This window comes from Apium graveolens, chromosome 11 (genome assembly GCF_009905375.1).
Source record: "Apium graveolens cultivar Ventura chromosome 11, ASM990537v1, whole genome shotgun sequence".
Taxonomy (NCBI): Eukaryota; Viridiplantae; Streptophyta; class Magnoliopsida; order Apiales; family Apiaceae; genus Apium; species Apium graveolens.
In genome coordinates, this window is record NC_133657.1 from 128,863,923 (window position 1) to 128,888,623 (window position 24,701).

Below are 24,701 nucleotides of genomic sequence, written 5' to 3' on the forward strand. Positions count from 1 at the left end.
TTATCCGTTGAGGCTTTATCCGTTGAAGCTTTATCCGGTGATGCATTATCAGTTGAAGTCTTTATCCATTGAAGCACTTATCCGTTGATGGATATTATCCGTTGAAGCATTAGAGACATCCGTTGAAGCTTTGTTTCTTATCCGTTGAAGGTCTTCAATATCAGTTGATACTTCTTCAGTTATACAAAATTACAAGGCATGAAATATTTACCGTTAGCCCTCCTATTTGCATATCCACTAGTAGTCAACATGACTGATACTTTCCTACAACATCTAAGAATTACAACTTGAATCCAGAGAATGAAATGTGCTACAATACTAAACTTATTGCTAAGTAAAGCTACTCCTTCAACGGATAGCCAAGATGGTCTTATCCGTTGAGGCTACAAACACTAGATTTCTACTTAAGTGTTTTGTTTAACTTATCATCAAACTAATACACATATTCCTAACACACAAAAATGGTATTAGAGCCTTAGGTTATGAAATCTTCAAAACAATAGGATATAAAATACGTAGACATAAGAATAATAATAATCAATTAGAACTCAAGTCGAGTTCATCGTCAAACTGCATGGGTGGTCTTGGAAACGAACCAAGTATGGCTATTTTCTTGGAAACGAACCAAGTATTAAGCTACAAATCCTTCTGTAGCTAAGTCAAAAGATGAAGCTCAAGTTTCTCATTCTTCTAAACCTTTAGAATTTGTCAAGAGGAAACTTCTACTTGATGGATTAGAAATAGATTCAGATAAGGACAATGTTACCTTATCTTCCAGATTTCCAAACCTTTTATCCGATTCTTCTCCAAGACCAGTTGTTCTACCAATTGAAGATGGCACAGCTGCTGATGCTGGTACAAGCCCCAGGCCAAAGAAAGGAAGATTGGTCAAAGCATATTACAATCAACACTTGCTCAAGATTAAACAAGAAATTGCCGAGGAGACACAGAGTGAATCCAATTCAAATCCCGAGTTCCACACAACTGCTGAGGCAACTGTAGAACTGTCTAATTATCCAATAAAAAAATATAGAAAGAGGGTAAGAGAAGTATTTTATGAGTAAGTTGAAACTAGTGTCAAGAGACTGCAAGGGTAAGGTCTCTTCCCTGGATCAAGCACACAAGAACCTGTATCTCAAAAGGGTACATCAACTGCATCTTCTGATCCAATTCCACAAGAACCTGCATCTTAAAGTGGTGCAACAGATATTGAAGGACAAGAGCCTCTGGCTGAAAAGTCCATTCAACAATGGCATGATGAAGAGCCTACTCAAGAGGTTATTACTGCGATTGTGGAGAAGAGTACACAAGAACCTGGTTGTCAAAGTCATCCAGGAACTCCTGATTCTCCAGCTACACAAGAACCATTGCATCAAAGTTATAATGAAGGCCCTTTTCCTATTGTAGTTACTCTAATTATAGATGATGAAGGCAAAATTCATCCATCTCTACTGTCTACTGATGTTTTACCAGTACCACCACTGAATGTTTGCACATAAGCTGCATTTTCAGATTCAAAAGGTATAAATACTGTTATTACTTTATTAGCATTTATTCTAAATACTGATTTGGTATTTTCAGCATTTATTGTGCATATTTGAAATCCTATTGGTATGATTATTTCTAGACCTTTTTTAAGGATTACCTCTAATTGTATGACCACAGACAACCCTTCTTTAGCCACCTCTTATTTCTGTAGGACAATTTATCTGAGCTTTTCTGTGAGTTGTGTGAAAAGATTTAGAGAAAAACAGAATTAAAGAGCGGCAAGATCCTTCCTGGAAAAAGGAGAGGTAGATGAGGGATAAGATTTAGTAATCCTTGTGAGAGACTTTGACTATTGAAAGTCATGAGCTGTGTGGTGTGAGGAGTAGTGAGACTACTTTAAAATAATATAGAGATTAAGTGATACTTACTATATTTTGCAGGTGTACAGAGTACACATAAAACAACTGCTGATCAATAGTCTGTTGACACCTTGATAAACTTTGATGTACGAAGTATTGCTAATCTCCCTGCAGGTCTAAGTAATGATACTTTCTTGCAGTCCATTCAATCTACTATTCCACCACATGAAATAATCCCTGCTTTTTCTGAAAAATAGTCCATTCACTTCACTATTCCACCACCTAAGTAATCCCTGTTGTTGCTGAAGATGTAGTAGCACAATAGTCCATTCATAAAGTTTCATCCATTTCAGGGTCACCACAGCAATCTACAGGAATTGAGGTTCTGGAAGTAAATTTAGAAGCTCCAGTTCATTTATCTACAATACTTAAAGATGTGGAATTTACTACTGTTGGTATTGAAGCTTCTGATGATGTTGGATCACATACTACAACAATTTCTGATTCTATCTTAAATGATGAAGCTGATCCTGAAGATGATATTTTCTTCCCTGAAGATATGCCTACACATGTAAGGAAACAGAAAATGAAGGAGTTAGATGCCACAAAGAAGCACGATTATTTTGAAGATATATGGAATACTAAATGGAAAGATGATACATATCCTATTTCCAAAACAAATGCTATTGAACATCTGGAAACAGCTAAAAAGAGAATTTTAAATCCTGATATACTGACTCATCTGAAAGCATCTACTCTAGTTGTCAGATCCTTACATAAAGCTCAAGAATCAACTACTTCTCAAATCAATCAGATCAAAGAATCATTGATTGCTTCAAGGCTGTCTGCTCATTAGGAAATTGAGAAACAAATTGCACCATTTATTGTCAGACAAACTACAATTGAAGCCAATCAAGCTAGATTGGAAGCTAAGCAAGTTCAAATGTCTGATCAACTGACAGAGGTACATAATTCAATGGAGCTGATTCTTTCTCTACTACTTGGTGATGATGCCAAAAAGGGGGAGAAAATTATTCAATCTAAATGCAAGCAACTGACATTGACAAATCCTGATGGAGGTAATAGGGGGACAAAAGGACAATGAAAAGAGAAGAGGTGAAGAGCTAGTTGGAATTAGTGGTTCATCAAAAGAAATCACTAGATCTCAATCTAGACAAGATGGAGAAAGTAAGAAAAGTGAAAGAAGAGTTAGAGAATTGATTGTGACTACAACAAATCAACAAACTTTACAAGTCACAACTGCTGATGAAGACCAAGGTATTCTGGAGATAGAAGCTGGTGCTAAAGCAAATCAATATCTTCAAACTATGAAAGTGAAAGGCAAAAAGACAACTCTATTCTACAAGGATCCAAAGATTCAAGCATTTGACTCTGAGGTGAGTAGAAGAATATTTGAAAGAGAAAATCCTGGAGTTGATCTAGAACAGTTAAGGCAAATGGAGGAAGACTTCAAAAAATCCATGAAGACAGTAAATACTGATATTGCTATTATCTCTCAAGATCTTTATGAAAATGATCCTTCTAATAGAACAACCAAAGGTGTAGTTATAAAGGAGGTAAGTCAGGCAGAGGATGAAAATCTCTCAGATCTCAAGCTATCTTAACTGCTGACAGGAAGCATAAAGGGAAAGAGAAGATATGAGAGAAGTCAAAGCTTTCAAAGCCTAAATCCAAAACTGTTACAAAGAATAAATCAGTATCTAAAGAAACTAAATCACAAATACTGATAGATCCAATCTATACGGTTGCTCAATATTTTGATACTGATGAAATTGCTGAAGAAGAAGTAGTCAGTCAAGCTCACCAAAGAAGGAAGATTCATGGAGCTGACTGGGTTGAAAAACTGAAATTAACCTCTGACATTGCTCAAGTTAATAAAGAAAAAGTTGTTATTCAACCAATCACAACCTCTAATTCTACTCATGTTGTTGATTTCTTAAACCCAATTCAAGCAGATTTATCAAATCCTGATTCTGAAGACATAGTCTCTGATAAACCAGAACTTACTTTTGAAGAAAAGAAAAAGCTACTATGGGGAAGCAAGAAACCAGCACCAAGAAGAGATTCTTCTAAAACATTAAAGAAGATTTACAGTGGAAGTTCTCAATCTAGAAAACCTGGAATCACAAGTGGTTATGGAAGATTAAATGGTGATGATCCATTTGTAGGAGATGCTTTGACTTTAAGAAAGCATTCTAACTTGACAGAAATTGGAGACAATGTAATGCTTGAAGACTTATAGAAGATCATATCAGTGCAAATTATTATTTATCCTGTTGGAGAGAAAATGATTTATTTTCTAGAGTCTGGGAGAAGCTTAAGGTTGAATAAAGAACAGTTAAGAGACAGACCATGGTAGGAATTGGAACTTATTGCTACAATTCTCAAGGTAACTAATTCTGTAACTGCCAGATGGTCTGCATTCATAAAGAACCTGATACAGTTAAAGCCAGAGAGGAATGCCTTACAAATCTAACTACATTCCAAAGTACATTGATCAAACTGAATATGCTGTTGATATGTCCATTGGAGGAGCCAAGATAGAAATGAGTCTAGGGATTAAAGTTTAAACCTTTAATCCTAATGGAAAGAAAATTGGGTTTCCTGGAGCTGGATGATCTATTTCTTGGAAATTCAAAGTTACATAATCTCATGCCTACCATCTATCAGAATGATGAATCAACAGATGAACTGAAGGAACATAAACAGAGGATAAAATGGTATTTGGATGTAATGGAAGAAAATCTGCTGAGAAAGTTTCTTGAAGATTTTCTAGACTGTGTTAGAGTTTAGAATGAAGAGTAAAGTCTGATATTCACTGAAGTAAAATTGAATATGCATACTTGATTCTTGCATGTAGATAGTTTTGACATCATCAATTGGAACTTGTCCATATTTTCGTAATGAACAAGTTGGGGGAGATTGTTAGAAGCAATTGATGATATCACCCAAAACTATCAGAAGTTCACATCAGAACTTATATCAACGGATGATGATATCAACTGATGATGATATCAATGGATGATGATCTCAACGGATGATGTAATCAGTATTTGTCATATCAGTTGATCTTCGATAAGGAAAAGGAAACAACTCAATGCTGTGAATGACTTTATCTCGGAAGCAATCATACATGGATATTTCCTTATTGTAATAGAATAAGATTCCTTATTTGATTGTGTAGTTGTGCTCTATATAAAGCATAGATTAGGTTCATGTTATATGCATTGCAAACATTGTTATATCACTCGCATAACCTCACAGCTCTCAAGGATATTTGTTCATCCTTTTGAGATAGTACGTTTGTAATAAGTTTTTATCAGTTAATATAAAAATGGTTGATTCTGTTGAAGCTTTGTCGAATTATTTGAACAAACTATATTCACCCCCCCACAGTTGATTACGAACCTGTAATAACCCCAATTTTTGGAAATTATTGAAACCCTTATGAATAGTGTTTTTGCTGAATGAGAAAACTTTTCATGCCACACTATGTAGGGGTTCTGATATGGATATTCTGAGATTTTATTAGTACTTTATATGGGATATAAGTGTATGTAAAGATCGTCAGAATCCAAATCCGAACACTTTGATTTTTCCCGAAAATCCACTAGATACGGAAAGAATTGAGAAAAAGGTAACAGGATAAAAAGGATTTAAATTAAAGGATTATAAGAGAGGATCATAGAAGGAATACAATATATTGAGAAAGGATAAGAGAACCTAAGTAATAAGATCCCGGGTATGATCCCTCAAACGATAAACGAAAACGAAAGTTAAGCGAACCGTATAACAGATCAGCGGTCATTAGGCAAACAATTAAAAGCTAATCAAAGGGATTAGAGAGGATGATGTCACCCAACCAATGAGAAGAGGACAAGGAGGGGAGGATGACATCATGAGGATGATACAAGCATGACATAGAAGGGAAGGAAGTGTGGTTGAATTATAACCACACAAAATCAAGGTTAATTAAGTCATTAACCAAAAACAACACAAAAATCAACCAACCAAGCAAATCATTTCATTTTCATCAAACAAAACACAAAAATCTCTTTCTTCCCAAGCTAACTCTCGGCTACTTTCTTAAAATTTGAAGATCCAAGCTCCACCACTTACTATTTAGCAAGGTAATTATCTAAGCTTCCCCATCGATAGTTACATACTTCCTATAAGTTTAAGCTTCTAATTCCAAGCCAATCTTTTTCTATAAATCATGGAAGAAGATGGTGAATAGTGTTTTTCAAGAAATAAAATTTGTGTTCTTGAAGTTTTGTTTAGATTAAGCTTGGATAAGGACTTTAAGGGTGATTCCAAGCCATTCTCTTGATTCTCCACTCTCCAAGGAAGGTATAACTTCTCAAACCCTTAGTATTAAGTTTTGTTGGTTTGGATTTCATAATGTTAGATGATGGGTTAGTATAATGAGTGTGTACTCATAATAGAGCTTTGTTTAGTAAGTGGTTTTGTTGATTTTGGAGTTAGGAGTGATGCTTGTTAGATTTGAAGTTCTTGGTCACTTTTTTTTTGACTTGGTTTAGATGAATAAATTGGTAATATTGAGTTGATTGGGGGCTGTTGTAATGTAGTTTAGATGGAGGTTTGATTGGGTTGTGAATTGGAGTTGAAATTGTGGTTGTTTGAATTGGTTTAAATTTGGGAAATCGCGTAAACATAGCCGTCGTAACATCCGATTTTCTGTAGACTATTTTTGTTCATAACATTAGTACCCGAGAACCCCCTGCTAGATTATGACCATTTCCATTTTTAGATAGTTCGTGTTACGAGCTTCGTTTTGATATGTAGTTCGTTCGATTCCGATGCACGGTTTAGGAGAAACGACCGTTTCAAGTAACGGCGTTTCGCGAACGAAACTTTTCCCCTCGCCTTACTTTGAAACATAGGTTAAAGACCAAAAAGGGTTAATTAATGTATGAAACATTTATGGTAAGTGTGTTAGGCAGTTGGTAAGACACTCGCGAAGGAATCGCTTTAAAACTCGTAAAGGTTAAATTATTAAAAATGGTGGAGCCGAGGGTACCCGAGTGACTTAAGCGAATCAGTGAGCGCAAAACAAGCGTTAGAGTCTAAGTTAGTTAAAGTATAGATTTACAAGTGATTTTGCTTTAATTCCAACTTACTTGTTGTTTATAGGTTACCAGACTCGTCCCGAGCCTTTTATCACCCCAAGTCGCTCAGGCAAGTTTTCTACCCGTTATAACTGTTGTTGTGATGTATATGTGTATATGCATGATCTTGCGATAAATGCATATTTGTTATTAGCAAATTCTTGCGATATATTGTAGCATGTGATATGGTATATATGCATGCCTGTTTCGTATTCTTTTCATATATATCTGTTGATTCAGTTGATAATACCTATGCTAGAGAATAACGGTAATTTGCATATACCCTTAATATAGGGACCCAAAAGGTGAAAACAATTTCTAAAACCAGGAGTCGAGGATCCCGAGTAGATCTTATATATATATATATATTTATATATATATATGGTTATAGTTTTCAAAACTATTAATCGAATAAGGTTTATTCGATAACTTTATTTTATTAATGAATATCATCTTGAATATTCATTCGAGGACTTATGACTCCTTTATATTATTTATTGAATATTACTTGGATATTCATTTGAGGATGTATGACTCCTTTATTTTATTTAATGAATATTATTTATAATATTCATTCGAGGTATTATGACTCCGCTTATTACTGAAATATATTCTTTATTTTATTAAAGAATAAGGTGTTAATAATCAAACTTATTTTCGATTATTCAAATAAAGATAATACTTTCATATAAGTGTATCTTTGGTTATTTAATACTCGTTTCGAGTATAAGTTTTAAAACTTCTACTTCAATTATTTTTATAAAGATTATTCTTTACGGGGATATTATTTAAATAATAATATTCAGATATTTTCTAATATATCGGGACTGATTTATTTTAATAAATCAGCAGTACTCCAAACATTCTTAAAAATGTTTTCGAGTCTTCAAAATGATTTTTAAAGTTAGAGTGGACCCCAAGACTCATTTTTATATTTAAGATCTTCCTTTCAAAGGGGATTTAAATACTCGCTCAAAACCTGGGGGATCCAGCTCTGTGGTGCATTTTACATTCACAACAAGGTTGCTGTTTTGATAAATGAATTGATTACTTGCCCAATGTTCGGGAAGTAAGCCCATCTAATTGAGTCGGCATAAGCGACAGGCCGGGGTACGGTCTATCAAAGTGTAAGTGGCTGGGTGGCAGTCCATCAACGCGTGAGTGGCCGGGTAACGGTCTAGCGCGAGGTCGTAATGCGGCCAGGGTGATGACCGGTGAGGAATTCATCCATCTACAGTAGAAAAGGTTACTTATTGGTATCTTTGCCTGATCAGCAAGATATCTGGTTTATGCCAAAATTCTTTTCCTTTCCAAAATTCATTAGATGTTTCAAACTCTGTTCATACTTTACATAACAGAGGTTCCAGGAAATGTTTAAGAGATATATATGTGGATATATATATATCGGGACTAAATAAAGTATCTCGTAACTTTATTTCATTCAATAATATTTCAAAGATTGAATCTATTCAAGTCTTAACTTGTGGTCTCATCTATGGGATGTTTTTTTTTAAAACTTATAATACTTTGAACGGTGGTAGTTCAAGTAGCTTTATAAATGATATAAGTGTAGTGAAGTATTGGTAACTTCATTCCTTGTTTTTACTTATATCTAGTAAGTAATTATCTTACACATGATAAAGATTCTAGTAAGTATCCATTTAGATACTTATATTATTATTATCACTATGTATTATCTTGCGAGCTGTAAGGCTCACTCTTGCTTTATTTCTTCATCATACAACAACAGTTAGGAGAGATGGCCAGACTCCAGCAGACCCAGCGCAAGCGCGTGGGAAGCGTCCCGCGTCTTCCCGATGATGTTGTAGCTGCTATAGCTGCAGAGGTAGATCTATTATGGATCAGACCATCTACTTTTGAGAATCAATTATGTATAATTATAACTTGTGGCAGATAATGGCAATTAACTGTAAATTTATCAAGTAATCGTTTTGGGTTGTAATAACTTTTAAATTGTGGTTCAAAGACTTGTACTTATTTTCATCTCTGAGACTATAACGGGTTGTGGTGTGTGTGTTAGTGTGGGGTCACAACATAAGGTTATTATTATTAATTAAGTGAAGTGATATTGTGGAAAGAAAGACCGTGACGACCCGGATCCCCGACCCCGGATCTGGGGGTATTACAGAAATGGTATCAGAGCTAAGCGTTATAAACCTTAGAGATGATGGGACGTTAAGATAATAAGTTAACTAAGATAATAAGAACTCTTGCCAAGTTCATAGTCGGGCTACCTAACGTAGCACTGACAGTTAAAACCCTTATGGGAACCCTTATAAATATCGTGATAGAAGCGTAGTTCGTTATCGTAGATGGTAGCGGGACTCCGAACCCTGAGGTTGAGGAGCAACAGCGCGATGATGTTTATTACTAATTGGAGATCGGATTGTGGATCCGATAGAGTGTCCTAATGCAGGACCGGATGATGTTGATATTGAGAATGTAGCGGTTGAGGATGTTGTCCTAGAAGGGATAGTTGCTGAGAAGGATCCCATGGAGGATCCTGACAAGAATGAATAAAGGACCACTGATGAATTGATGACCATGGTTAGGTCGACTACCAGAGGTAGGATTGGTCGGTCACTACCAGAGGTTCGTTCAAGTTTGTAAAGATAGTAGCCCCTTTAACGCGGCTTACTCATAAGACTGAGAAGTTCGAATAGGCAGAGAAATACGAGAACAGCTTTTAAGAACTGAAGCAAAGGTTGGTGACGGCCCCTATGTTGGCGTTGCCGGAGGGAAAAAGGAGATTTTGTGATTTATAAGTGACGCTTCGCATAAGGAATTAGGATGCTTCTTATATAGCACAGCAAGATAATCGCGTCTGCGTCAAGACAATTAAGGGAATTTAAAATTCGATATCCCCACCCATGAGCTTGGGCTCGTGGCAATAGTTTTGCCCTAAAGATTGGAGGCACTACTTGTATGGAGAGAAGTGCGAGATTTACCTAAGCCATAAGTACTCTAGTACATTTTCTCGTAGAGAGAGCTCAACATACGCCCGAGGAGGCGGTTAGAGCTAATCAAGAATTATGATTGGGAGATTCTGTATCATTCGGGGAAAGCCAATGTGGTGGCTGATGCCCTTAGTAAAAAGGAGAGACTCAAGATGATAATGTCTTTGGGAGAATTGATAAGAGATTTGAGAGAATGGAAATAGTAGTGAAGGTAACCGGAGCCGGTACCGAAAAGCTGTTTGAGATTGCAATAGAGACCGAATTATTGGAAAAGAGCATATTATGCCAGAAAAAGGTGATGAATGAAGGCAGAGAGCCAACAAATAAATATAAGATTAATACCGAGAAAGATGATAAGGGAATAATGAGGTATTCCTATAGAATTTGGGTTCCGAAAGTTCAAGAGCGTAAGGATGAGAACTTAGATGAGAGCCATAGTTTGAGGAATAAGATTTAGAGCAAACCCTGAACGTGATAGTCAGGGAGGTCGCCATCAAGATAGAAGGAACCCATGACATAACGGAGTGGAAAATGAGGATTTTAAATTAAAAGATGACCCCAATTATGGGGAGTAGGATGAAACATTTCATACTAAGGAAACAGAAAGTCGAGTAAGGAAAGGAGACCCGAGACGGTACTCCTATACGGCAATTCATGGACCTGTCTAGACAGAACTTAGACTATTATCCCCAACCACCACCTTGAGGAAATAATGCGATAGGAAATTCTTTCAGGACCTGTAAGTCTCTAAGCTCTCAGAGTTCCAAGGAACAGGTTGACCAGTCGAGGCAAGAGCCTGGCTAAAGGAAATATAGGAATTATTTGAGATTCTAAATGATTGACGAATCTCAAAAGACTATTTTTGTCACTTACCCTCCTAAGAGAGAGGCCACCTGCTGGTGAAAGACCAAGAAAGGCACGGAGCCAGAGGTTAGAATAAACTGATTTAAGTTCAGTCAATTGTTTTCGGGAAAGTAATTCCCAAAGATAAGGAGATAGTGTAAAAGCTTTAGAGCCAGAACAAAGGCAGACGAGTATGATGAATTATGAATCTAAGTTGTAAAAGTTGTCAAGATTCGTTCTGAGGACACGAATCCAGAATGACGGGATGTTTGAAATCAATACTTATGTTGTATTGGTTCATGAAATAATGATAAGAGAAAGGAAAATAAAAAGAAATTGAAGTGGAAAGGAATATAACGGCAATAGAGTTTGAGGTATGATAAGGGAGTTGGGTATGAGGAAACCCTAACGACTCATAGCAATAGAAATAGAAAAGTATGCATTCGTCAGGATGAGGGTGATTCACCATGAGTTAAAGTTGAGGGTTGAAGGCATACGAGTTATGTACATTTTATCCCCTTTAAGTTGGGAGGATTCAAGGAAACCTTTAGATAGTTCGAAGGATAAATAATAAGACGCGGATAGACTAAAGAGACAAGAAAGTAAGAAAGTAGGAAAATTGGATGAAGGAAGTGACCTTCAAGAATGTGAAGTGTAAGACCGGTGGCTTGATACCCAGAAAGGGAGACGCCAGGTATGAAAGATATCTCAATATTGAGGTGACTGTTGAGATAAACAACAAAAGTAAATAAGGAATTATTAAGAAGAAGTTCACGTTGAACATGACCAATATCTTCCAGAACATCCATGTTATCATTACCAAATCAGGAAAGAAAAGAGGATGACCATTGTTATCTTTTGGAGGCCATATGGATTGACCTCAATTTGAATAAGGATGCTATTATGAAGTTAGGTATAGACTATCGAGGTGGGAATGATGAATAAGATAATCTATCAAGGATATATGACTTGATTTATCCATGGAAGGATGCAGGTACCTTTTAAAGGTGGAATTAAGGATAGAACATTGGTAACTTAAAATGAATCCTAGGGGAATGCATACAGGTTGGCATTTCACCCTTAATAGGGATAGTATGAGTTTTGACAGTATGAATTGAAAAGGATTAAGGTAATAACAACCTTTAAGAATCAGTGGAGAAATTTTTCAGAGGTATATAGACAATGGTTCTAGTAATAGTAAATGGTATTTTGATATGCCCTGTATCTAGGGAATACAGGAGGAACGATTGAAGGATAACCTTAGAGGTTTTACAAGGAGAAAGGTAATATTCAAAAATTCTCAAGAATAGAAATGTTAATAAAGGAAATATGATGTAATTATAATGATGCCAAGTGTGGCACGTGTTGAACCACGAGAAAGTATGAATCGAACCAGTAAAGGTCGAAATTGTTCAGGACAATTAGGGCCCAGGATAAAAGATGTTCTAAGTATGATTGAGAATCAGTCTTGACAGTGATTAGCCTCTAAAGACTGAGGCAATAACTTATGGAAAACATCTTCACTCAAGCAGTGATCGGAAATAGGGTAGAAAATTTGTGAAAGTGGTTAAAATGAAATTGACTATAAGGAAATTTTACTATCAGGAAAGGCCAAAGAGGTGGCCGACGCTTTAAATGTAAGAGAATAATTATAGGCGCTCGTACGAGAGGAATACAGTGATGATGGTTAAAAATGTGAAGGTTGAATTATGGTTTGGAAGATTGACATTCCTTCTGATGACTGTGCAATAACCAACCGTAATAGTAGTTGGTAAAGGTTTAATCCGTGTAATCGCCATGAACGGGCTATCTATCTTAGAAGGTCCTATCTTGAGATAAGCCAGGACCATGTTTCAAAAAGGACTAGATGAACCCTTGAGTTAATTCTTCTATTTAGGGTGTATGATTAAGAATGGTATTAACCTGCTATCGTTGCTTTGAGCGAAACTCTTCTGCAATTTTATCTACTTCATGTCATGAAAGTATGTCAGAGTTTAGAGTGTTCTTCATGAATTGTGATTGGTGGTTATGTTAACTCCTTATGAGAATTAGATACGAGATGTATGGACTCCGTATGGTTAGCTATTAAGACTTCATGGAAAATGAATGACTACAGTAGGTCAGTGGTGGACCATAGTAAGGCAGCAATGATTCTGCGAGTAATGAGCTGATTACAACCGTGAGAGTTGTATTGGAATGGGTGTTGAGATTGAGTACCACTAATCGGGTCGTGGTAGTGTATAAGTTATCATTGATAGACTAATTAAGTAGAGTATCTACCTAGTGAATAATTATTCTTTCTTATCAATAGAGAGTCGTATTAGTATACGAGGAAGGTTGCGGTGCAAGCATAGAATTCTAGTAACGATGATGTATAGAATGAGATCCCAGATTCGATTTTCGATATCGAGGGAGTTTCAAAGGTGATTATGTATAAGCTCGAGGAAGAGTGTGGGTCCATAGAATGATGGACGGAATAGAAATATTTAGGCACGTGAAATGCGATGCTATAATACTTGATGTTGATTTATATACGAATATGATTTATTCTCCTATGACAAACCTCTATAGTTCAGAGGTAGGTTCCAAGCCAGATATTTTGTGGCAGTATATTTTTTTTCATATATACAATTCTCCTCAATTCGTTCTTTTCTCTTCTTTTCATTTCATGTAAGCTGAGAAGAACAACCCTTCCAGAAAGGGGAGGTATTGCCGAATGACTATCTATCTGTGTGATAGAAGCCTAGTAGGATACCAGCTATTGTTTAATTGCTTGTCAAGTACTAAAGGCTGGCCACCTTCTGTACTAACTAAGCGATATAACAAGTGTTCATGATCATAGTGATCTCTCAACAAATTCCTTTACTTCTATTTGATTGATCAAATTTTGGAAAATAGAAACAACTGAAAAAGGAGTAATAAAGTGGTGGTAGTATGCAGAATGGGAACACATTCGTGATACTAAGGTTGACGTGGTTATTAAAAGGTTATAGAACGCTAACGAGCAAAAGTATAACCAGTATAATATTGGGAACGGAAGGTGGTAGCGATTACGAACTCGAAAAGAATGGGTATTGAGAAGCAGAAGCTCTAATGCTAAAAGCTATAATGAGAGTCTGTGCAATAGACTTGAAAGAAATTGGAATGATCACTTAACACGGATTGAGTTTTCTTACGACAATAGATCGTATGTCATTATCGAGATGTCGCCTTATGAGATCCTTGAGGGAAGACAATGTCGATCTCCCTTATGTTAGGATGAAGTTATAGAGCGCAAGATGCTCGGACCCGCAGTAGTCCAAAGGACCAAGGATATGATAGATCTAATCAGAGGACGGCTGGTAGTAGCCCAAGATGGACATGATAAGTATGTTGATTTGACACGAAAGGATAAAGAGTATGAAATAGGGGACCTAGTAATGTTATAGGTATCCCTTGGAAAGGATTGATGAGGTTCGGAAAGAAAGGAAAGCTAAGTCTACAATTTGTTGGACCCTTGGATATATTAAGACGTTTGGGAAGTTAGCATATGAGCTAGCCCTAACCCCGAACATGTAGCAGGTCGTAACGTGTTTCACGTATCAATGTTAAGGAAGTGTAATTCAGATGCCAGATAAATAGAGGCGTATGAGCGCATAGACATGCAACCAGACGTAACCTATATGGAGCAACCAGGAAGGGTTATAGAGTGAAAAGGAACAAGTGCTTAGGGGAAGGATTATCAAACTAGGCAGAGTTTGGTGGCAGGACCACAATATGGGAAAATTTACTCGAGAGTTAGAAAGTGTAATGCTAAGAAAGTATCCCCATTTGTTTTCTATTTGATTCGGGGACGGAATCCTTTTAAGGAGGGGAGACTGTAATAACCCCAATTTTTGGAAATTTTTGAAACCCTTATGAATAGTGTTTTTGCTGAATGAGAAAACTTTCCATGCCACACTATGTAGGGGTTCTGATATGGATATTCTGAGATTTTATTAGTACTTTATATGGGATATAAGTGTATGTAAAGATCGTCAGAATCCAAATCCGAACACTTTGATTTTTCCCGGAAATCCACTAGATACGGAAAGAATTGAGAAAAAGGTAACAGGATAAAAAGGATTTAAATTAAAGGATTATAAGAGAGGATCATAGAAGGAATACAATATATTGAGAAAGGATAAGGGAACCTAAGTAATAAGATCCCGGGTATGATCCCTCAAACGATAAACGAAAATGAAAGTTAAGCGAACCGTATAACAGATCAGCGGTCATTAGGCAAACAATTAAAAGCTAATCAAAGGGATTAGAGAGGATGATGTCACCCAACCAATGAGAAGAGGACAAGGAGGGGAGGATGACATCATGAGGATGACACAAGCATGACATAGAAGGGAAGGAAGTGTGGTTGAATTATAACCACACAAAATCAAGGTTAATTAAGTCATTAACCAAAAACAACACAAAAATCAACCAACCAAGCAAATCATTTCATTTTCATCAAACAAAACACAAAAATCTCTTTCTTTCCAAGCTAACTCTCGGCTTCTTTCTTAAAATTTGAAGATCCAAGGTCCACCACTTACTATTTAGCAAGGTAATTATCTAAGCTTCCCCATGGATAGTTACATACTTCCTATAAGTTTAAGCTTCTAATTCCAAGCCAATCTTTTTCTATAAATCATGGAAGAAGATGGTGAATAGTGTTTTTCAAGAAATAAAATTTGTGTTCTTGAAGTTTTGTTTAGATTAAGCTTGGATAAGGACTTTAAGGGTGATTCCAAGCCATTCTCTTGATTCTCCACTCTCCAAGGAAGGTATAACTTCTCAAACCCTTAGTATTAAGTTTTGTTGGTTTGGATTTCATAATGTTAGATGATGGGTTAGTGTAATGAGTGTGTACTCATAATAGAGCTTTGTTTAGTAAGTGGTTTTGTTGATTTTGGAGTTAGGAGTGATGCTTGTTAGATTTGAAGTTCTTGGTCACTTTTTTTTTGACTTGGTTTAGATGAATAAATTGGTAATATTGAGTTGATTGGGGGCTGTTGTAATGTAGTTTAGATGGAGGTTTGATTGGGTTGTGAATTGGAGTTGAAATTGTGGTTGTTTGAATTGGTTTAAATTTGGGAAATCGCGTAAACATAGCCGTCGTAACGTCCGATTTTCTGTAGACTGTTTTTGTTCATAACATTAGGACCCGAGAACCCCCTGCTAGATTATGACCATTGCCATGTTTAGATAGTTCGTGTTACGAGCTTCGTTTTGATATGTAGTTCGTTCGATTCCGATGCACGGTTTAGGAGAAACGACCGTTTCAAGTAACGACGTTTCGCGAACGAAACTTTTCCCCTCGCCTTACTTTGAAACATAGGTTAAAGACCAAAAAGGGTTAATTAATGTATGAAACATTTATGGTAATTGTGTTAGGCAGTTGGTAAGACACTCGCGAAGGAATCGCTTTAAAACTCGTAAAGGTTAAATTATTAAAAATGGTGGAGCCGAGGGTACCCGAGTGACTTAAGCGAATCAGTGAGCGCAAAACAAGCGTTAGAGTCTAAGTTAGTTAAAGTATAGATTTACAAGTGATTTTGCTTTAATTCCAACTTACTTGTTGTTTATAGGTTACCAGACTCGTCCCGAGCCTTTTATCACCCCAAGTCGCTCAGGCAAGTTTTCTACCCGTTATAACTGTTGTTGTGATGTATATGTGTATATGCATGATCTTGCGATAAATGCATATTTGTTATTAGCAAATTCTTGCGATATATTGTAGCATGTGATATGGTATATATGCATGCCTGTTTCGTATTCTTTTCATATATATCTGTTGATTCAGTTGATAATACCTATGCTAGAGAATAACGGTAATTTGCATATACCCTTAATATAGGGACCCAAAAGGTGAAAACAATTTCTAAAACCAGGAGTCGAGGATCCCGAGTAGATCTTATATATATATTTATATATATATATGGTTATAGTTTTCAAAACTATTAATCGAATAAGGTTTATTCGATAACTTTATTTTATTAATGAATATCATCTTGAATATTCATTCGAGGACTTATGACTCCTTTATATTATTTATTGAATATTACTTGGATATTCATTTGAGGATGTATGACTCCTTTATTTTATTTAATGAATATTATTTATAATATTCATTCGAGGTATTATGACTCCGCTTATTACTGAAATATATTCTTTATTTTATTAAAGAATAAGGTGTTAATAATCAAACTTATTTTCGATTATTCAAATAAAGATAATACTTTCATATAAGTGTATCTTTGGTTATTTAATACTCGTTTCGAGTATAAGTTTTAAAACTTCTACTTCAATTATTTTTATAAAGATTATTCTTTACGGGGATATTATTTAAATAATAATATTCAGATATTTTCTAATATATCGGGACTGATTTATTTTAATAAATCAGCAGTACTCCAAACATTCTTAAAAATGTTTTCGAGTCTTCAAAATGATTTTATTAAAGTTAGAGTGGACCCCAAGACTCATTTTTATATTTAAGATCTTCCTTTCAAAGGGGATTTAAATACTCGCTCAAAACCTGGGGGATCCAGCTCTGTGGTGCATTTTACATTCACAACAAGGTTGCTGTTTTGATAAATGAATTGATTACTTGCCCAATGTTCGGGAAGTAAGCCCATCTAATTGAGTCGGCATAAGCGACAGGCCGGGGTACGGTCTATCAAAGTGTAAGTGGTTGGGTGGCAGTCCATCAACGCGTGAGTGGCCGGGTAACGGTCTAGCGCGAGGTCCTAATGCGGCCAGGGTGATGACCGGTGAGGAATTCATCCATCTACAGTAGAAAAGGTTACTTATTGGTATCTTTGCCTGATCAGCAAGATATCTGGTTTATGCCAAAATTCTTTTCCTTTTAAAAATTCATTGGATGTTTCAAACTCTGTTCATACTTTACATAACAGAGGTTCCAGGAAATGTTTAAGAGATATATATGTGGATATATATATATCGGGACTAAATAAAGTATCTCGTAACTTTATTTCATTCAATAATATTTCAAAGATTGAATCTATTCAAGTCTTAACTTGTGGTCTCATCTATGGGATGTTTTTTTTTAAAACTTATAATACTTTGAACGGTGGTAGTTCAAGTAGCTTTATAAATGATATAAGTGTAGTGAAGTATTGGTAACTTCATTCCTTGTTTTTACTTATATCTAGTAAGTAATTATCTTACACATGATAAAGATTCTAGTAAGTATCCATTTAGATACTTATATTATTGTTATCACTATGTATTATCTTGCGAGCTGTAAGGCTCACTCTTGCTTTATTTCTTCATCACACAACAACAGTTAGGAGAGATGGCCAGACTCCAGCAGACCCAGCGCAAGCGCGTGGGAAGCGTCCCGCGTCTTCCCGATGATGTTGTAGCTGCTATAGCTGCAGAGGTAGGTCTATTGTGGATCAGACCATCTACTTTTGAGAATCAATTATGTATAATTATAACTTGTGGCAGATAATGGCAATTAACTGTAAATTTATCAAGTAATCGTTTTGGGTTGTAATAACTTTTAAATTGTGGATTCAAAGACTTGTACTTATTTTCATCTCTGAGACTATAACGGGTTGTGGTGTGTGTGTTAGTGTGGGGTCACAACATAAGGTTATTATTATTAATTAAGTGAAGTGATATTGTGGAAAGAAAGACCGTGACGACCCGGATCCCCGACCCCGGATCTGGGGGTGTTACAGAACCTAACACTAAAACTTAATTGTTAATTAAAATATAATCGTTTTTCACAAAAATACGTAGAAATATCAATAAAATTATATCGTTCAATAAGTATCATTTTCTTTTTCAAATATATCTCATAAAAAACATGAACATTACGGGTATCAATATATTTATCATGAAATTATATCATTTAAAAAATTTAAATGAGCAATTTAAGATGTCAATTCAAAATATTTTTTTAAAAAAATTATATAATATTAAAAAAAAATCGTGCAACGTATGAGTTTTAAGCTAGTAATTGTACAGTCAATTTTAAACAATTAAATTTGAGATATGAAGTTATGCATGGTACATAACCTGATAATTACCTTATTTATTAAACAATTTTTTGTTTAAATAGTATGTCTCATACATTTTTAATATATGTTTATTAATAAAAAAATTAAATTATACATAATATAATTTTATTAAAAATTGAAAATTGATACACTTATATAAATAATATATATGTGTACTACATATTTAGATAGCTTAGTGTCATTAATAGTGTTATGGATAAAAAACTAAGGTTATTATTTGCTGTATTTATTGCTAAGGTTCGGGAGCTCAAGGCCTTTAATGGCTGCTCTCGTGTTTCGTAGCTTAACTCTGCCTTTACGAGATGCCTACGTATCTCTGTGAATTAGAGAATCAAGCCAAAAAACGTAGTTCTGATTTGTGGGGTGAGACCCCTTATATAGATGTTGGGAGTCCTTGAATTGGACTTGGTATAGGAGACCTGGTGGGCAAGTCTCATAATTAGAATAGACTTAGGAGTCCTAGAAAGTAGGAAGCTGATTCCTTATCCTTTTAGGTCCCCTTGAGGCTAATCTATAAGGATTTATATCCTTATCGGGACTCTTCTCAATAGCTAATTTTTCCCTTATTAATTAATTACGAAATTAATTAATAATCAGGGCTTTTGGGCCTTTTTTATTCCACCAAGCCTGATCTGGTCCGTCAGGCTTAACCTTTCTGGTCTGAACATCATACATCTTCTTATTGGGCCTAGCAGCCCATTAATCAGAAAATCAGGACTTATTTATCCCTATCATTTGCCCCCCAACTTTTGGAAAACATTGATTAGGTTTCGCAGAAGTTAAATCTATTTGTTCCCTTACAGGGTTTCATTTTTGCGTAAAGTGTGGAGCGACCTATACATTTACAATGAATCTTCCTTTTATTCAGGAATTATCTTAATTTCCAAGAATTTTTCCCTAATTTTCTGGAATTTTCCTTAATTTTCTAGATTTTTCCCTAATTTTCTGGATTTTATCCTTAATTTCTGGATTTTTCCCTAATTTCTGAGATTTTCCTTTAATTTTCTGGATTTATTCCTTATTTCTGAAAATATTAACATTTTTCAGAAAATATTTAAGGAATTTCCTTATTTTTCTGGATTTTTTCCCTAATTTCTGGGATTTATCCTTTAATTTTTCTGGATTTATTCCTTATTTCTGAAAATATTAACATTTTTCAGAAAATATTTAAGGAATTTCCTTATTTTTCTGGATTTTTTCCCTAATTTCTGGGATTTATCCTTTAATTTTTCTGGATTTATTCCTTATTTCTGAAAATATTAACATTTTTCAGAAAATATTTAAGGAATTTCCTTATTTTTCTGGATTTTTTCCCTAATTTCTGGGATTTATCCTTTAATTTTTCTGGATTTATTCCTTATTTCTGAAAATATTAACATTTTTCAGAAAATATTTAAGGAATTTCCTTATTTTTCTGGATTTTTTCCCTAATTTCTGGGATTTATCCTTTAATTTTTCTGGATTTATTCCTTATTTCTGAAAATATTAACATTTTTCAGAGAATATTTAAGGAATTTCCTTATTTTTCTAATTAAATGATCAGAAAAACAGAACTTTTGCTGCTCAATACATCCTAGGCGTTGTTGATCCACGCCTAGGAGACGGTTTCCTAACAACGTCTAGGAAACTTGCGTCCTGGGCATTGTTGAAGGCTGATGCTTCCTGGGCGTTGTTGATCCACGCCTAGGAGACGGTTTCTTAACAACGTCTAGGAAACTTGCGTCCTGGGCGTTGTTGGAGGCTGATGCATTCATAGATCCTAGACGTCGTGCACCCACGCCTAGGAGACAGTTTTCTAACAACATCTAGGAAACTTGCGTCCTGGGCGTTGTTGGAGACAGATGCTTCCTGGGCGTTGTTGTACCACGCCCAGGAGACGGTTTCTTAACAACGTCTAGGAAACTTGCGTCTTGGGCGTTGTTGGAGGCTGATGCATTCATAGGTCCTAGACGTCGTGCACCCACGCCTAGGAGACAATTTTCTAACAACGTCTAGGAAACTTGCGTCCTGGGCGTTGTTGGAGACAGATGCTTCCTGGGCGTTGTTGTACCACGCCTAGGAGCCAGTTTTCTAACAACGTCTAGGGACGATGCATCCTGGGCGTTTGTTGAGGACAGATGCTTCCTGGGTGTTGTTGTACCACGCCTAGGAGCCACACTTCTAACAACGGCTAGGGACGATGCATCCTGGGCGTTTGTTGAGGACAGATGCTTCCTGGGTGTTGTTGTACCACGCCTAGGAGCCATACTTCTAACAACGGCTAGGGACGATGCATCCTGGGCGTTGTTGAGGCTGTTCGAGCCTTGATTCATTCAATGAACTTTGATTTTAAATCTTTTCAAAATTCAAATCTTATGGGCTTCCCGCCTTTTTCTTACGCCCAGGCCCGTTTGTGCATCTTTGAGCTCCTCTATATAAGAGGTGGAGTGTGAGTTCATTTCTCACACTTCACTTTCACAAAAATTTCTAAACTTCAACTCTGCAATTAGTCTCTCAAGAATCGCCACCTCCAAGCGATTCCCGGCTTTCTACTCCGCCGCTTTCTGGGCTTATTTTGAAGATTCCGTTTGAATCTTCATCTTCTTTACTTACTTTCAAGAGCTTCCTGGGTTTTTGTCTTCATCCATGGCGAATTCTGATTCATCTCACTCCCATGTCCCCCAAGCTGTTGCACGTCCCTCTAGGGCCAGCCGAGGTAAAAAATCTCTTGTACATTCCTCAGTTATTTCTCTTAGGGATCTTTTAACCGAATTTGGGCAAGCCTTTCCTAACATGTTACACTTAGATGCATATAATTATCCTTCTAGATTTTGTCCAGATCAAGTAGGTACCATAGCCCGCCTTTTTGGCATTTCTCACCCTTATAGGGCCGAGGCTCCAGGCCCAAATGATAGGGCCTGCTACCCAAAACCTGGGGCCATTCGGGTCTATAAGGAAACCTTCTATGCTGGTTTTCGCCTACCTCCTCATCCTTTTGTTTTTCGCCTTTTGGCTGAGGCCCGAGTCTGTCCGACCCAACTCACACCCAACTCTTGGCGTTTTATTCACTGTTATATGGCCCAATCTCGTAAACACGGTTTTGAGCCAAATATTTATGTCTTTCGTTATTTATTTAAATTTGTAAATGCTTCTGAGGACCAAGGATGGGTCAAAATAGTTCATAGATCCTTGGCTCGTTCCTGCTTTATTTCTGGCACCAATCCCGACTTGTATCCAACATGGAAGAGTGAGTGGTTTTATATATTTCTGGATTCCGAGGAGGGTTGGGACCATTTTTTCAGGCCCAACTTCTCAAAAAGTATAGACGGGTCTTTAAGAGACCTAAAATTGGGGATAGATGAGGATGCGGCCATCAAGGCCATTACTGCTGATAACTTGCACCATTGCGCTCTCATCCTTTCAGAGGGTAATTTGCAAGGTTTAGGTCTAAGTGACCTTGGTCCCGAGGGTATTTCTTTCCCCTTTTCGTTCCATTTCCTCCATTCTCTATTTGTCCTTTTTCTTACGTGCTCGTATTTGCCTGCAGCTAGGGCCGCTTTGGACACGATCTTCAAGAAGCGGGAGGCCCGTGCCGCCAAGGGCTCTACTGTTGAGACCCACCGCGATAAGCGGGTTAGGATTGGTGACGGCCCTTCAGTCACGGTTCAGGAGGCCGTCCCTACCTTTTTATCCCAGAGGCCTCCTAGCCTTGATGAAGATACCTCTCCCTTCACCGTCACTTGGGGCCTTCAGAGGAGGGACACGGTGGTAGGGAGTTCCGAGGCTGCCGCCGTTTGGTCTCAGAGTGTGATCACGCCTCGTGACAGGGCTGAGATCGTAGAGTCTTCTGATGACCTATAGATTGAGCGTCTGGGTGCTCAGGCCGTGGCTTCTGTAAGCCTCTTCCTTTTTTAACTGTTTTTTTTATTACTTAATGTACTTTGATATGTTCGTGCAGATGAATACCTATATCCAGGCTGCCCTTCACAATTTGAAGGATGTGAGGACCAGCCTAACTATTGTTGAGAGGGACAGGGATAGGTACCTCAAGGCTTCCGAGGCCAACTTCACTCGTTTCCGTGAGGTAGAGAAGAAGCTGGCGAATGAGAAGGAGAAAGTTCATAAGCTGGAGCTGGATGCTCAAAGGGCCCGAGCTGAGGTGATAGCTGAGTATAAGGCATCTCAGGACTTTCAGGATGTCCTAAATGCTGAGTACGATGCTAACTTCCCGGAGACCTTTTCTAGCTGTTGGGAGCAGATAGTAGAGGAGATTGGGAAGAAGATTCCGGAGGTGACTCTCACTGCCTATCCAGTCCCTGATATTCCTGGGAAAGAGCCTCTTCTTGATGATATCCCTCTTTCTCCTATTCTTGCTTCTTCTGCTGAGGCCGAAGCTGTTTCTCCTCGAGGTGCTGATCCTGTTCCAGTTCCTTCTTCTGCTGCCGATGAAGGAAACATTGATGATGACTTCTTCAAGGATCTTTGAGTATTTTGTTTTTCTTGTTTGGCCCATTGTGGCTTTCTATGTATTGACTTAATCGTATTCAGAACTTATTACCCTTCGGGGCTTATATTCTATATGTTGCTTTTCTTGACATTACAATCTTAATATGCATTTGAATCTTAAACATCCTTAGATTGAAATAATTTCAAACTCTTTAATATGAAGTCTGGTTTTTCAAAACCTTACATAGCATGGGTTCGACCCTAATTAATAATAACTAGACAAAGTAAATTCTACTGGAATATAAAATCCTACGCAAGCAAAGCTTCCAGGTGCTTTTAAACCTACTTGTCATAATGACAAGTGAGAATCGTACTTCGCCTATCTTACACGTAGTAAACCTTCAGGTTTTGTGCGTGCCAGGTCCTCGGGACTTCAAAACCATCCATAGTTTCCAGCTTGTAGGTTCCTCTACCCTGAACGCTCTTGACTCTGTACGGCCCTTCCCAATTTGGGGCTAGCTTTCCTTTCTGTCCGACACCAGAAGCCTCTATTTTTCTCAAGACTAGATCGCCTTGTTTAAAAAACCTTTCTTTAACCCTTAGGTTGTAGTAGAATGAAGCCTTTTTCTGATATTCTACTATCTTTGCATGTGCCGTATCTCGCACTTCATCGATCAGATCCAGGGCTAACCTCTGCCCTTCCTCATTTTCTTCTGCATTGAAAGCCTGAATCCTTGGAGAGGAATGTGATATCTCTACTGGAACTACTGCTTCTGCCCCATACGCCAACATGAAGGGAGTTGCTCCTGTCGTAACTCTACAGGTAGTCCTATAGGCCCATAATATGGGAAGTATCTCATCCACCCAATTATTTCTTGACTTATCGATCCTTTTCTTTAATCCATCCAGGATTATTCGATTTACTACTTCTACTTGCCCATTAGCTTGTGGGTGAGCCGCAGAGGTGAACCGTAACTCAATTTCATTTTCTTCACAATACTTCTTGAATTCCTCGTTGTTGAATTGTGTTCCATTGTCAGTGATGAGGATACGGGGAATTCCATATCGGCACATAATGTTTTCCCACAGGAATTGTGCAACCTGCTTAGTTGTGATTTTGGCCAAGGGCTTGGCTTCAATCCACTTAGTGAAATAATCAATGGTTATAATCAAAAACTACCTTTGTGCTGTGGCCATAGGGAAAGGCCCTAGAATATCCATCCCCCACATAGCAAAGGGGATTGGGGAGTTGATAGAGGTCAGCATCTCAGGGGGTTGTCTAACAACTGGTGCATGCTTCTGACAGCGATCACACTTCTTCACATATTCTTTGGCATCAGCCATCATTTCTGGCCAATAGAAGCCTAAACGGGTTATCTTATGAGCCAAGGC